Below are 15,293 nucleotides of genomic sequence, written 5' to 3'. Positions count from 1 at the left end.
AGTTTAAAAGGTTCTGCGTGAAGGCCTTGGTGTGTTGCTTCTCTGAGCCTCCCTCAGCAGGGTCCTGCCTCTCTGATGACTGGAACTATTTAAAAACATGCTGCTTATCAGTCAGCTCCTTGCTGGCCTATGCAGGCTTGAGTATATCCACTCACGGGGATACAGTCCACCACTTCTGGAATCTCCCATCTCATTCTTAGGTGGTGCTAGAGAGAAGAGCAGAACTAGAATTTGTGGCCAGGACTGTTTGTTTTGACAGATACTGGGCTTCTAACCTCAAATTCCTCTTTCACTTAAAAGTCCTATGGGTTCTTAATCTCAGGATGTCTTTGAACATTTCTCTTAGGGTCAAGTTTCCAGCGGCTCATCTAAAACTTGGATGGGCTGGGTGGGCCCATTGTTCACCGGAAGGAGTGTAAATGTAGGAGAAATCCATCTGTCACAAGCGACAATCAGGTAGGGGATGGGCAAAGTGACTTCTAAGGTCCTGTCCTCGTCATGCATTTGGGCTCCACATTCTCTTATTCTCTGAAGGAGCCAGAGTCTGCAGTTTTGGGGCCTTATCCTCGGTACAAGGAGAACAAGTTGGAGAAGTTACCGAGTCCTGGGATGAGCCCAGCAGCTTTCTTCCTTTTCTCACTTTGCTTCTCTCCTTCCCCCCACCCTTTCCTGCCTGAGGCGGTATGGCCAGCAGCCAGAGCTCCTGAGCCCTGTTATTTAAAAAAAAAAAAATTCAGCCATCACCATGGCAACCTTCATCCTGCACCACCTCAACCAGAGATACAAAGAAGCAGTGAAAGGGAAAGTTTAATAAGATTTTTAATTTATTTATTTATTTTATGAATCTCACTGACAGTGTCTATCTTTTTGGGAAATAGAAATGTTCCATTTTCGTGTGGTTATCAAAATGCTATTCATTTTCTGCCCCTTGGCTTCAGGAGGGTCACCACCACTGCTTGCTTTCTAAGGGCTCCCTTCAGAATGGGTGAGGGGTCTTTTTTTTTTTTTTTTTTTTTTTGCGGTACGCGGGCCTCTCACTGTTGTGGCCTCTCGCATTGCGGAGCACAGGCTCCGGATGCGCAGGTTCAGCGACCATGGCTCACGGGCCCAGCCGCTCCGCAGCGTGTGGGATCTTCCCGGACCGGGACACGAACCCATGTCCCCTGCATCGGCAGGCAGACTCTCAACCACTGCGCCCCAGGGAAACCCTTTTTTTTTTTTAATTTATTTTGCTGTGTCAGGTTTTCATTGCGGCGTGTGGGATCTTTCATTGCAGTGCACGGGCTTCTCTCTAGTTGTGGCATATGGGTTTTCTCTTCTCTAGTTGTGGCGTGGGTTCCAGAGCGCATGGGCTCTGTAGTTTGTGGCACGCGGGCTCTCTAGTTGAGTCACACGAGCTCAGTAGTTGTGGCGTGTGGGCTTGGTTGCCCCACGGCATATGGGATCTTAGTTCCCTGACCAGGGATCGAACGGGTGTCCCCTGCATAGGAAGGCGGATTCTTTACCACTGGACCGCCAGGGAAGTCTCTGGGTGAGGGGGTCTTATTTGGCATTTTGGCTTTTTGAAAGGGTTTGGGGTTGGGCTAATGCTAGAGCATTTCCATGGCTTTATTCTCCCTTCCATTTCCCTGACATCCAATCAGAGTCACATCAGGGTATTGAAAGCTGGAAGGGTCCTTAAAAATCACTTAACTCTGCAGTGCCATTTCTGTTGCTGCACGTCTAGCAACTGTTCTCCCACATTCCGAGAGTACTTCCTTGATCACCCCCCGGGGTGCCTGGTCTCTGGCCGTGTCAGTCCACGTGATTCAGGTGGAGCCCAGAACTTCCCTTGACCACAGCTACTGGCTCATAGGTGAGCATGTGGCCCAAAGGCACCTGTGAGGGCAGTCCAGGGCCTTTTGTGTGCTACGGCTAAGAGAAAGCCCCTCTATTTTTCTGCTGTGGGGATGAAAGCCTGGAGCTGCTGGAGACCCCCATATACAAGGAACCTTCCTGCAAGGGGACCAACAGAGAGGGAAGCAGAGCTGAAGGATGGAGGAGAGAGACCAGGCTCAGAGGAAGTTGCTTGACATCCTGGACTAAGTCCTCAATCCATGGCTTTTCAGTTTCATGAGTAATACGTATCCCCCTTTTACTCCCCTTAAGGCAGTTTAGGTTGGGTTTTCTGACACCTGAAAAACAGTGGCTTTGATGTTACGTACCCCAAGAGTTTAGAAATGAGACAACAGACAGCCGGGGCAGGGAGGCACCACCCAAGGTTACAGAGAGACAGCCCCGAAGGTCAGGTGTCCTGATGTCTGTGTAGCCTCTCAATCTGCTGTCCTTCAGTTCTCAGGCTGATTTCCCCACCATGGCAGGAACGAAAGCTGAGCTGGTGGGGGCAGAATGTTAACAAGTGTAATTACGGTAAAGACACCTGCCCAGCTACCTGCCCCAAGGGTGATGGTGAGCATTTGCGGTCATATTCAAGGAAGGTCTCCATCCTCAGAAGATTTTTGTGCCTTTTATAGGTTAGGAGGGATCCCAAGACATGTCAAGAAAAGCACTAAACACATGACCAGTGCCGCATAGCTGTGAAACCCCAAGACGTAGCTCACCTGCTTTCTCCACTGAGATCTGCTTTTTAACTCTGTAAACAGATATAATTCAGTCAGTAAACCAACACTTGTGATTTCATTAATTCCACGGAAAAGCATTAATTGAGGGCCTCCTATGTGCTAATCACTAGTTTAGAGACACAGATTCAGTAGTCAACAAGGTAGCCTCAGTGCCTGTCCTCAGGGAACTTACACTTCAGGGTGGGCGTGAATATAACCAGAGAAACACAGACTTAGGGACTGTGAAAAGTCTTATGAAGGAAAAGTACCCAGTGCCATGACAGCATATGAAGAGGACCCATCTCCTCCGCTGAGGCAGGGGAAGCGCTGAGCAGAGATGGGCAGAAGGAACAGGTATTAGCTAAGCAGCGTGGGGACCAGTATTTTGAATACTGGACAGAGCCTGGGCAGTTAGGGGGGCAGGGCTTTGAATTCATTCATGCCAGTGTTTGTTGGGTACCATATGTCAGTGTTCCTCTCTTTTGCTTGCTAGTTTAGGTCCTTTTATTCCTGCCGTCAGATTCTCAGAGCCCAGGAGTCCTTGAGTCAGTTATGTAAACTATTTTCAATCTAGGATCCTTGGTGCTCTGGCCTCACGGCTCCGCAGGTTCAGGTACGCTGCGGGCTAACGTCTAGTTAGTCACGCTTTTGTGTGTGAGGTTAAAAAATTCCGCCATCGTAACCAAGCCTGCTCTTTTAGAGAAGGGTGCGGATTGCTTCTATCCATCCTCAAAAGTGCCTCCTCTCCCCCCACCACCCCGCCCCGATTTCCCTTTCATTTGTCTGTAGAAGAATGTGGCGGCAGTGAAGCTTGCTGCCACTAGGGGGCAGGAGCGCCAAAGCAAAGGACTAAGTTCCGGGAAAAAAGCAAATGAAGCCCGCAGGTAACACGCAGACAGTCCGACAGGGTTTGCGCTGGTGTAGGCCCCGTCAAGCTCCGAAGCCCAAGCTTTACGTGTCTCCATTCCGATACACCAAGTGTGCTTACAATGATGATTCCCTCCTGCACACTGTTGATTGCTACAGATACTAGTGCCCGCAGAGAAATTTTAACAAGGAGCCTCTGGTGGGGGTGGTTCTTTTTGTCTATAAAACAAAGGAATGGAGTCTTGGATTAGAATTTAAGCTTGAAAGAGCCCTTCAAAATGTGCAGAGGGGCCAGGGGGCCCCAGTCCTGGTTCGCAGTGTTCTGTGTGACCTTGCTTAAGAACATAACCTCTCTGGGCCTAAATTGCTCCTTTATAAAAGGATGACACGATGTGAAAAGTCTCTTCTGATTCAAAGAATCCAAGTGGTGAAGACAGTTAAGAGTGGAGAACTGCCCCCTCAGATGACTCCTTGTGTAATTTCTAATTTGGGGGGTTCTTTCCACTGAGGGAGTTCTGTTTTCCTGACTCACACCTCCTTTCATTTTACAGATGAATACACTTTACCACGAAGGAATGAAGAGCTATGGGCGGGGTTCTGGCAAGTGGTGAGAGAGATACTGTCGGTTCTTTCAAATCGCACCATGACCAAATCCTCTTTGCCTTTGATAGGGACGAGCTATCTGGCTCTGATGTGGGAGACAGGGTGAGTATCTGTGAGAAGCAAGTATCTCCCTGAAACTCAAATTAAACCCTCCGTTATCCTGGAATCCAGAGCCTCGTTGAACTAGCTCACGAGGCTGCCGGCTTGAGAACAGCGTGGAAACAGGACTGCTCTGGGACTGAGAGATGATCTTTAAGGCCCTTTTCTGCCTTGTCACTCTAGAATGAGAAGATTTATGCCCAGACAAGGCTATCCCTGGGAGGCCCCACCAAGAAGTAGAGCTTAGGCCTAAAGCCACAGTCTTGTTCTAAGACGGGCCCCCTGGGACTGGCCCCTGAGGACCTGTGCTGTCCTCACCGTCCACTGCTGCTTTGGGCTGGGGGAAGATGGCGGACGATAACGGAGACAAAACCCCCAAACAAATCAAAAACCAACAACAAAAACCCTATAGGAAAACCTCCTTTCTCTGGCAGCACCAGTTTCTGGGATTCACGACTTAGACCCAAAATGTAGAGTGGGAGGGGCCAGCAGGGGCCCGGGGAGGCTCCGCTAGGATTCTCCTTCCCGCTTTGGGTGATGGCTCTCTCTCCCCGCCCACCAATGCCTGATCGACAGCAAGCGGTTGCCTTGCGTGGCTGCTGCCTTTCCCACCGAGCAGGATGTCATAGATACCTTCGCTGTCAATTAATATAGATCAGCACCATGATTCGTGTTTCTCTAAAGATTATTTTAATGTTGACGTACATTTTAATGGAAGTTTATTTTTTGGTTGGGTGACATCAGTACCACAATTTGTAATGATCGCAGAATGTTCCAGTTATGACTGTTTTTGGCTTTTTTTGGCCAGGCCTTGCAGCTTACAGGATCCTAGTTCCCCGACCAGGGATGAACCTGTGCCCGCTGCAGTGGAAGTGTGGAGTCCTAACCGCTGCACCACCAGGGCATCCCCCTGCCCCACGGTTTTAACTGGCAACTCCCCACCCAACCCACACATTGCACATCCCCTAGGTCGCCTGTCTTCATCTTGACACCGGGTGGAGGCGGGGAATCACCGCATCTTAGGGATCATCCTCTCTAGCCCTTTCATCCCCCAGAGCAGGGATGCGGCTTCCAGCTGGTGGCTGACCGGGGCTAGAATTCAGGTTTTCTGAATCACCACCCCTCTCAGGATTACTGAAGGTGGCCAGGAAGGGAGGAAGAGGGGACTTCACCCTCCAATGCCTGGCAGTTTACAGATTGTTAAGAGTGTCCCCTCTTACACATTTTTATATTCTCTTCCATGTTTCTACAATAAGTGTCCAAAATCCTGTCCCTGGCTGCTTGCTTGTTGGACAAATTTGGCCTGCCCGTCCTTCCTGTGCCCGAAAGTGGCATTTTAAACCCCTCCTTCCTCTCTCCCAGATCTGTCCCACCTCTGCATCCCCCAGATTGAATTTCCCAAGGGCGACTGCCACACAGAGCTAGCAACCCGTCACGAGATGGCTAAATATAAACTGTACAGACTGCAAATAAGCCTCCATGATCATCTGCTCCTTTGTTTAGCTTATTATCCTCCCAAATCAGGCTGGCGGGGAGGCACGCGCCTCGTCCGTGCTGCACAGGACCCGGTGGGTGTTGGTGTCCCACAGGACAAGACAAACAAACACGCTCTGCTGTGTGCCGAGTCGTTCCCTTCTCCATGGAGCAGGCCCTGCTTTCCAGATAAAGCTGACAGTCCCCAGGCTCTGATTTCCAAAGCAAATAACTGTGAATCCCCTCAATGTTGGGAACAGATGCAACAGTCTGGCTGAGGGCTGAGTGCAGCTAGGGACAGAGACACATGACGTGCTGTGGAAGTCGTCTTACCTCCCTCAGGGGAGGATGGGGAATGGGGGACGATGACCTGGGGAGGGATCAAGGGTTCAGAGCTGTACCGCCATCCTAGAACATGGCATGTAGGGAGAGTGACCCCCAGAGGCGCACATTTTTCAGGGGGGACTTCCGATCCATTAGTGATGTCTGACATGGACCCAGGTTTGGTGGGTGTGAATAGGTGTGCCTCACACTTGCCATCTGTGATCTAGAGGAAACCAATCTCAGGAGGTAGGATTTCTTGGTATGTAGGGTGGAGCGGTGGTTCCAGAAAGTTACAGGCTTAGCTGAAGCCTCAAACTGTCATGTTGAAAACATTCCTAAGTGTTCAGGATCTCATGAATGGTTGGTTTTTCTAGAGAGTTGAGGTCCATTTTGAACCTTGGACTGTAATGGGGACAAGGGCACAGGAAAGAATCTGTGTTTGGAGAGGACCCAGAACGGGATGCTGTCATGAAAGGACACCGGTGACCTGGATATTTGGATATCCTGATGGATATTTACCTGTCTTCATCTTAAATGACCCTTATCAGCGCTTGGTGCTACTGGCCATTTCTTTCTTCTTGAATGATGCTCTTCCCTTGCTTAAAAACACTCTTCTGCTTTTCCTTCTGTCTCTTTGATCTTGCCTTAATTTCTCTTAAGTTTCATCCTCCTCTGTCATTAAATATTATGGTCCCTTGTCCATAGACTTGTCCTAGGTCCCTTTCTTTTCCCACCCTGTGTTCTCTCCCTAGGTGATCTCATCCTAGCCAATTACTTTAATTCCCACCTACATGGATATATTCAACCTTTTATATCTTGAGCTACACAGAACCCCTCAGCTCCAATGGCCTATTTAGCATATCTGCTTGGGTGCCCCAAGGGCGAGTCAAACTCAACATGTGCAAAAGCAAGTCTGTGATCTCCCTTCTGTGCCCCGCCCACTTGGATCTCTTCTGCTGTTTCTTAACTCCAGTTAAATAAGCCAGAAATGTCACCCTGAACATACCCCCTCCTTCTCTCTTCCCGTTTCCAATCCATCACCTAGCCCTGATGTTTTTTTTCCCCAGTTTTATTGAGATATCATTGACATATAGCATAATGACTTGCTATATAAGGGGTACAGTGTAATGACTTGACGTGCATATAAATACCATAAGTTTAGTTAACATCCATCTCATATAGTTACAAAAACATTTATTCTCCTTGTGGTGAGAACTTGTAGGATTTGCTCCCTTAGCATTTTTCAAATATGTCCTACAGAAGTGTTAGCTGTAGTCATCATGTTGTACATGACATCCCCAGAACTTATTTATCTCATAACTGGAAGTTTGTACTTTTGACCACCTTCATCTAATTCCTCTGCACCCTGCCCCCCCCAACCCTGATTCTAGTAAACACACATCTGTTCTCTTTTTCTATGAGTTTGGTTTCATTGTTTTAAAGATTCTGCATATAAGTGACACCACACAGCTTTTGTCTTTCTCTGCCTGACTTATTTCACTTAGCATAATGCCCTCAAGGTCCATCCATGTTGTCACAAATGGCAGGATTTCCTTCTTTTTAATGGATGAATAATATTCCACTGTATGTATAGATTCCTCACATTTTCTTTATCCATTCACCTGCTGATGGACACTTAGCCTGATAATTTTACCTCATAAATATTTTTGAATTTGTCCACTTTTTTCTGTCATGACCACCATCCTAGATCGTTACTAAATACTTTCCTTTCTTGCTCAGACTACAAATGGTCCAAAACACCCCAATTCCTTTCCTTAAATTAATTTCAGCTCCCAAGTTATCAAAAAAGGTCTTTGTCAAAAGGCACCTTGGATCACCCTCTCTTTCTCCTCCCACTGTTTCTACTCTGATATTGGCCTCTAGTTTACTGCAGTGCTGAGGACTGTTAAAATCCCAACATTCACATGGTGGTTTCATTTCAAAGCACTTTTTTTTTTTTCGGTACACGGGCCTCTCACTGTTGCAGCCTCTCCCGTTGTGGAGCACAGGCTCCGGACGCGCAGGCTCAGCGGCCATGGCTCACGGGCCCAGCCGTTCCGCGGCATGTGGGATCTTCCTGGTCCGGGGCACGAACCCGTGTCCCCTGCATCGGCAGGCGGACTCTCAACCACTGCGCCACCAGGGAAGCCCCTCAAAGCACTTTTGTTCTCATCATCTCATTTTATTTTCAACTGGCCCCGTGAGTGGGTCACAATCACCGCATTTTAGGGATCTTATCTGCCTTCCTTGGAAACAGTCTCAGAGACGTGGATCACCTCTTCTAAGGTCATCACTGGTTAGTGAGCAGGGCTCACGTCTGCTGACTCCCCACACTGACCTCACTGTTCCCCCCACTACTCAGAAGAGGACTTTGGATGAGCCAGATGCCCTTTAAGGCATATTCTAGGGCTAACAGTCTGTGATTCTGTGGTTTACAGGGACCAAGAGGAAGTTGCAAAAACATTTCAAAGAGAACTTTAGAGGTGAGGTTGAGAGAAAAGGTTCAAAGTGAAACTTGCCTTTCTCCACAAGCGAGTTTCAGATCTGAAGCCTGAAGACAACAGATCAATTCTCTCTGCCTCGTGGCTGCTGCTTCTCTGGCCTCTCAGTGACCATGACTGGAGGTTGGCTTACAGCCTGATGGTGACCCAAGAAGGGTCAAGGGGTTTTAATCTTGCTTGGGGAAAAGATGGAACGTGGGAGGAATGAAAACCTCATGTTGTGCTAAAGAGGGTAATGAGAAGTGAAAATAATCCACTGTGAATGAGCCCCTGTGACAAATTGAAATAGAAGCAGGTGAGCCGTAGGGATGGAGAATTTGAGGGAAGAAAGAGTCAAAGCAATGAAGGGCTAGTGATTTCATGTTCCCAAATGCAATCCACACAGTTTACATCTGAGAACATAGCAGAAGTTTGTGTTTGTGGTATAGATTGCTATGTCTTCTTGTAGTTATGTGTGAATTAAGGGCTTCTCAAGCTGCAAAAAGATTGTTAATGGACTGAATGATCAGGAGGGACTCCGTTGATGAGATAGATGGTCATACTTCATGAACTTTTCATTAGGTTGGATACAAAAATATAGACATTTCCTTATCCTGGGTGTGAATATGACAAATGGTGAGCCTGTGCACATGTAAAGTAGGGGTGGTAAAAAGTTGAATTTCCCGTGGTATCCCTGATTGTGTACATGGTTGTGACTGTCTTTTTTCTCTTTTCCAAATGTATAAAATGTCCAGAACAGGGAAGACAGAAGACAGAAAGCAGATTAGCGATTGCTTAGAACTGGGGTTGTAGGGGAAGGAAGAATTGGAAGATGACAGGTAAACGTTACAGGGTTACTTTCTTTTAAATACCTTTTAACTCCCTTCACCCATTTCTCCCCCCCACCTCTGGCAACCACCAATTTGTTCTCTGTATGTATAAGCTTTTTTCTTTTTTAAAAAAGACTCTACCTATAAGGGAGATCATACTCTAATTTGTCTTTCTCAGTCTGACTTACTTCATTTAGCCCAATGCCCTTGAGGTCCATTTATGTTGTTACATATGGCAAAGTTTCATTCTATTTTATGGCTGAATAATATTCCATTGTAGATATATAAACCATAATTTCTTTATCCATTCATCCATCGATGGACACTTGGGTAGTTTCCAGTATCTTGGCTATTGTAAATAATGCTGCATTGAACATGGGGTGCATGTATCTTTTGGAGTTAGTGTTTTTGTTTTCTTCAGGTAAATAACCAGAAGTGGAATTGCTGGATCATACGGTAGTTGTGTTTTAGTTTAGTTTTTTTTTTTTTTTAACAAGTTTATTTTCTTTTTTTAAATTTTATTTATTTATTTATTTATTTATTTTCGGCTGTGTTGGGTCTTTGTTTCTGTGTGAGGGCTTTGTCTAGTTGTGGCGAGTGGGGGCCACTCTTCATCGCGGTGCACGGGTCTCTCACTGTCGTGGCCTCTCTTGTTGCGGAGCACAGGCTCCAGATGCACAGGCTCGGTAGTTGTGGCTCACGGGCCCAGTTGCTCCACGGGATGTGGGATCTTCCCAGACCAGGGCTCGAACCCGTGTCCCCTGCATTGGCAGGCAGATTCTCAACCACTGCGCCACCAGGGAAGCCCGTGTTTTGGTTTTTAAAGGAACATCCTTACTGTTTTCCATACTGGCTGTACCAGTTCACATTCCCACAACAGGGCATGAGGGTTCCCTTTTCCCCATACCCTTGCCAAAACTTGTTATTTCTGGTCTTTTTGATAATAGACATTCTAACAAGTATGAAGGGTAGTGGCTGTCTTGAACACTGGGATAAGGAAGATTTTAAAACCAAGCATGGGCTTCATGGGGAAATGTGTGATGACTGATTAGCAATTTCTGCCATGGTTGAGGAATGAGGCAGTGGGAGTACAAGTGCTGACCTGGGTCAGTGCTACTCAAAGTGTGATTTGCAGATGGATGTAGGTCTAGAAATATTTGTTACCCATGAAGAAATGAGTACAGAAACGGTAAGTAAGCATTTAAAAACTTTTATAGCAATTTGACATTGCAGCCTCATCCAAGTATATAATTCCCATTATTTTATAAAGTATTGATCTGTGGCAGATTGAAAACAAAATTAAAACCTGGCCCTTTACCAGAGATAGTTTGAGAAGCAGTGACCTGATGGACTGTATTTGACCCCATTAGTTCCTATAAAAGACTTTGGACTTGAAAAGCTTATGAACGCAGCCGAGGTCCTATACATGTTGGCATTTACGTGGACTTGTTGACTGAGCATGGGTGTTTGCCAGTTTTCCTCCTCTTGCTTGGCAGAAGGATTAAGGTAATAACTACTCAGAGATTGCCAGAAATGCCTTCCTGGACTTCTCTACCCATTTCTACTTTCCATTTATTCCATAAAGCCTTCACTAACATTGGCTTCTTCCAGTGGAGAGTCAGTGAGGCCAGCAAAGAGATGATGTCATAGAAGGGCCTGGAGGGTGATCAAAGAGAGGTGTCCAACGTCAGCTGTTGAATTGGCCTGGGTGGCCGCTGGGATCATACATGAAATCACCCATTCATTTGCCCATTGATGCATTCTTACTCCTTCATTCTGTCATTCAGCAACTCTTTGTGGAATGCCAAGTATAAGCGTCAAAGTGCCAGGTCCTGGAGATATGATGGTAACCAAGGCAGACGCGTTCTCTGCTTTCACGAAACTGACAGTTTAGGAGGGGGACAAGTCTTAAAGCAATAATGTGTATGAGTGGTGATATAAATCCTCGTAGGTAGTCTGATGGAGAAGCATTGGTTTCTCTGAGAATATTTAGCAGGGGCCCTATCCTAGCTAGGGCATCTTGGAAGGCCTCTGAGGAAGTGACACGTCTGCCGGAGTGGCTGGACCATGATGAATGACTGGAGAGCAAAGGAAGTGACTAAGATGATCCTGGGGAGGTGGGCGAGGGACAGAAGGTGCAAGGCCTTGCAGGCTGTAGAAGGAGTTTGCACTTGATCCCAAGAACAGTAGGGAGCCTAATGGAATTACAAATATGGTTACGCCATGGTCTCTGCTTTCAAGAGACCATCAGCACAGTGGGGGAGAAAGATACCTAAACAACTACCTGTAATATAATGTGATCTGGGTTGTACAGAGGTGTACACACAAATGGGAAATAATGGGGTGAGGGGACCGAGATGCTTTAACAGGTGAAATTTGACCCTGTCATTCTCCTGCTTTAAACACTTCGGTGGTTGCCTGTTGTGCTTAGAATATAGATGAGATCTTTCTGTATCGCCCCACATGGTCTGGTTGCTCCCTCAATCCCCAGACCCTTCTGGGGGCACTGTCTTGCTTCCTCCACTTCTGACCGGCATCCTGACTGATCATTCTTTAAGTCCCCAGAAACCACACACTTTCTTCCTATAGAGTGGCCTTTATTTATTTATTTAATTAATTTTTTGGGCTGTGTTGGGTCTTTGTTGCTGTGTGCGGGCTTTCTCTAGGTGCAGCAAGCGGGGGCTACTCTTTGTTGCAGTTTGCGGGCTTCTCATCGCACTGGCTTCTCTTGTTGCGGAGCACGGGCTCTAGGCACGCGGGCTTCAGTAGTTGTGGCACGCAGGCTCAGTAGTTATGGCTTGTGGGCTGTAGAGCGCAGGCTCAGTAGTTGTGGTGCATGGGCTTAGTTGCCCCACAGCATGTAGGATCTTCCTGGGCCAGTGCTCGAACCCGTGTCCCCTGCATTGGCAGGCGGATTCTTAACCTCTGAGCCACCAGGGAAGCCCTAGAGTGGCCTTTTGTTTGGAATGCAATCTCCCTAGGCCCCCACTGCACCCCTGTCTGCTTCACTCATTCTCTAATTTTTCAGATCTCAACTTAAATATCCCTAGTTCCCCAGAGGACCTTGTACTTCTCCCTCCAAGTGCTAAGGACAAGTAGAATTCTTTGTTTGTATGATTTGTTGTTTAATGTCTGTCTCCCCTGATGCAGTAGGCATCCGATACATATTGAGTGAATGAATGAATGAATGAATGCATAAGAAGACAGCTGGCCTGGCCTGGGAAGATAGAAGTGCTGGCATGAGAGAGTGGACATGGGGCATGGAGTTTGGGTCGAGGGTGGGGGAGTGGGCATGACTGGTCCCAGAGCACAGCTGTTCCTTCTCTGTTGGCTTTTCCTCTCTCCCAAGCATGTGTGAAATGAGCCACAACATGATGGGACTCTCTGAAAGGCCACTTTTGAGGGATTATGAGTGCCAATCCTTAGCTCTTCAGGGAAAGCAAGTATCCCAGGTAGATAAACCGTGCCTAGTCCTATCCCTGTGAATTACAAGAAAACCCTTCAACCTTAAAGTTGCTCAGGACTACAGAGCTTCTGTTGGGGTGTGTCATTTAGCAGGTGATGAGCATGTTGGAAGGCTGGGGGCTGGGGCTGTGGTCAGCCACAGCTGAGCCCTCCCTCGTCATTCCCCTCTGCCCTGTGTGAGTCAGTCCCTGCTGGCCTTAAGGTTTTGGTTCAAGAACTAAGAGGCCCATGTCTGTAAAATTTTCTCTGTGAGTCATCTGTTGCCGTGTAACAGCTTATCTCCAAATGTCGTGGCTTAAAATAATGTATATCATTGACTATGTCTCATGGTTTCTGTGGGTCAGGAATTCAGAATACAGGGGGCATGACCTGTGTCTGATGCTCCAGGTCTGGGGCCTCAGGTGTGGGAGCAGGAGGGTTGAAGGCTGGGTGCTGGAATCATCTAAAGTCTCCTTCAGTTATGAGTCTGGTGGGTGATGGTGTTGCTGGCCTGGGGACCTCACTGGGTCTGTGGGCCGAGACACCCACGTGTGGCTTCTTCATGTGCTTGGGCTTCCTCACAACATGGTGACTGGATTCCAAGGGCAAGCATCTCAAGGGAGAGCCAGGTGGAAGCTGACTCCGTTTTAGAGCCTAATTCTCAAGTCATACAGCGTCACTTCTGCTACATTTTATTCGTTAGAAGAGAATCACTAAATCCTCCTCATGTTCAAGGGGAAGGAAATTAGACTCCACTTTTTATGGGCATATTTGAAAATATTCCCTTCAACAAAAGTCCAGAGAGTACCCTGGAAGAGCGGTATATGCTCCAGTGTAAAATAATGACATCTGGGAATTCGCTGGTGGTCCAGTGGTTAAGACTCCACGCTTTCACTGCTGAGGGCTCTGGTTTGATCCCTGGTCCCGCAGCCACGCGGCCAAAAGAAAAAAAGAATGACATCATAGCAGACATTTCATTTCTGAGATTCTCCAGGACCCTACCCTGGGCAATGTTTTGACAGCTCCCCACATCCCCCATCTCCCTTTAGGAAGAGGCACTAGTTTCTGAGAAGCTTCTCTACCCCTGGTTAAATAAACATAGGACAGTCTGATTTTACTGTGTGTGTGTGTGTGTGTGTGTGTGTGTGTGTGTATGGTGGGGACCATCCACAGTTCACCTGAAACTCTGCACACAGGCTACTCACTATCCTGGAACATTGGGAAGCTTCTCAAGGTTCAGTACACATTTCTGATATTTCAGAGCTGCCCAAAGACATAAGAAAGAAAGAAATAAGCCACACTAATAGTGAAGAGTTACATTTAAGGGAAGGTTCTTCGACTGAGCTAGTTTAAATGTTAATTTTGTTACTCAGGAGGACACTTTGGAACTCCCTGTCATTATCAAACAATTAAACTGTAGTTCCTTTTTAATTTTTACTGCTTTCCTAGGGTAATTAGTGGCACGTAATGTGAATTGCATCCCATTAATGAATAGATTTTTGAATGTGAGTGGGCAGAACCTTTTATTTGGCTATCCAACTAGACAAGGCCCACAAAAGGAAGAAAGGTGGACCCTTGCCAGAATAGAGGGCCTCTGCATGTCTCCCTGAGTCCAGGGTGAAGCCCGGCAGTGCCCTTTATAAAACATGTAGTCATCAAGCTTCAGGAAGTATGATGGTCCTGGCGCCTTCCTTGAACTCAAAGTTGGCAGTCAGAAAAAGGATAGTTCTATTGGAACAAAGATTTGGAAACCAAAACCACGATATGGAGATTCCTGAAGTCTTAACGGAAGACTCTCACTTGCGGATTCATCTTTTTGGTTTTGTTGAAAGTGCAGTTTACGAAGCACCTACTATAGGCCTGGTACTTTACCAGGCAACATGAGTATATTATTTAATTCTCCACACTCCTTCATGAGATCGCTATTATTATCTCAATTTCATAGACAAGGAAAACTCATCTTGGGCTTAAAAACATGAGATCATATATTAAGTGACAGATCTTGGCCCTGAGGCCAAGTCCAGCTGAGTCTCAAGCCCCAATTCTCAACCACTGCATCACTGCCTGATAGTCGGGCCATATCTTTATTCATATCCCCTGTTGCATCACTCTGATTTATTTTAACATTTTTCTTGTTTGCAGATTCTATAACTAACAAAATTGAACACAAGTGTTAAAGGACCTTAGAGATGTAATGTGATCCCTTCATCGTTTTTTTTTTTTCCCACTTCATCTTATAAATGAGAAAATTGAGGCACCGGGAGGAGAAGGGACTGTTGACTGAAAACAGATGCACAACCTAAAAGTTGAGAATTATGTTTTATTTAGCGGACTTTCTGAGGACCTCAAGCCCAGGACACAGCCTCTCAGATAGCTCTGAGGGACTGCTCCCAAGAGGTAAGGAAGGAGGTAGGATATATAAGGGTTTTTGCAACAAAGACCAGGTTGTTGGAACATTAAAAGATTACCGTTAATTAAAGAAAACCAGAGAGCTCAAGTTAATGAATTTAGCACTTTTCTACATATGGGAAGATGCAAGAGTCTGGGCTCACTGAAATCATTCCTTTGCTATG

The 15,293-nt window shown here is 46.7% G+C and overlaps 1 long non-coding RNA gene across 3 annotated transcripts in view; it reads left to right on the top strand.

Moving 5' to 3' along the window:
- LOC117202205 (uncharacterized) overlaps window positions 1–15,293 on the top strand; it is a 166,256-nt gene that overhangs the window by 29,948 nt on the left and 121,015 nt on the right. For all 3 annotated transcript variants that reach the window (XR_007476746.1, XR_007476745.1, XR_007476747.1), the window contains exon 2: window positions 4,019–9,285. This is a non-coding gene — a long non-coding RNA (uncharacterized LOC117202205). The remainder of the gene's footprint in view (window positions 1–4,018; window positions 9,286–15,293) is intronic.

Source organism: Orcinus orca, chromosome 3, assembly GCF_937001465.1.
Source record: "Orcinus orca chromosome 3, mOrcOrc1.1, whole genome shotgun sequence".
In the NCBI taxonomy this organism is placed as follows: Eukaryota; Metazoa; Chordata; class Mammalia; order Artiodactyla; family Delphinidae; genus Orcinus; species Orcinus orca.
The sequence above is the reverse complement of the archived record's forward strand: the minus strand, read 5'-3'. Positions and strand labels throughout refer to the sequence as shown.